Source organism: Rhipicephalus sanguineus, chromosome 1, assembly GCF_013339695.2.
Source record: "Rhipicephalus sanguineus isolate Rsan-2018 chromosome 1, BIME_Rsan_1.4, whole genome shotgun sequence".
NCBI lineage: Eukaryota > Metazoa > Arthropoda > Arachnida > Ixodida > Ixodidae > Rhipicephalus > Rhipicephalus sanguineus.
In genome coordinates this window covers 87,087,771-87,088,324 of record NC_051176.1, presented here as the reverse complement: position 1 = coordinate 87,088,324, position 554 = coordinate 87,087,771, and the positions used below count along the sequence as shown (strand labels likewise).

The 554-nt window shown below is 41.9% G+C and overlaps 1 non-coding gene across 1 annotated transcript; it reads right to left on the bottom strand.

Moving 5' to 3' along the window:
• Positions 1–212: 212 nt before the first annotated feature.
• Trnar-ucg (transfer RNA arginine (anticodon UCG)) lies at positions 213–285 on the bottom strand. Its single transcript has one exon. It is a non-coding gene; the product is annotated as a tRNA-Arg (tRNA).
• Between the last annotated feature and the right edge of the window lie 269 nt (positions 286–554).

Genomic DNA, 554 nt, shown 5'->3' with positions numbered 1-554 from the left:
TCTGCAGCGTAGCAGCGCGTCCATCACGGGCCGCTTTTCTTGCTATCGCATTCATTGCTTCGCCCTTGCGGCGAAATTGTGACTTTTGTTGTATTTGGTTTAACGCAAGACGTGGATTCTTCGTCCGACGTTTACAGCCGTTTCATAGGCCTTCATAATTTGGAATACGTAAAAAGAAAAAAAAAACTTCACAATAAAAAAAAAGAAGAAAACGTCCGCGACAGGACTCGAACCTGCAATCTTCTGATCCGAAGTCAGACGCCTTATCCATTAGGCCACGCGGACTAGATGGTCGGGGAGGGGACAACGCGCTGCTCTTTGTTGATATTTTAAATGCGAAGCATTTCTTGGCGAACTTCTGCGACTTTGAGCGTATCTATCTATCTATCTATCTATCTATCTATCTATCTATCTATCTATCTATCTATCTATCTATCTATCTATCTATCTATCTATCTATCTATCTATCTATCTATCTATCTAGCCGCCTACGACTTTTGTGCTCTCTTGGCCGTTTCGTTAATCGGATGTATACCAAAATTGGTGTGCAATAA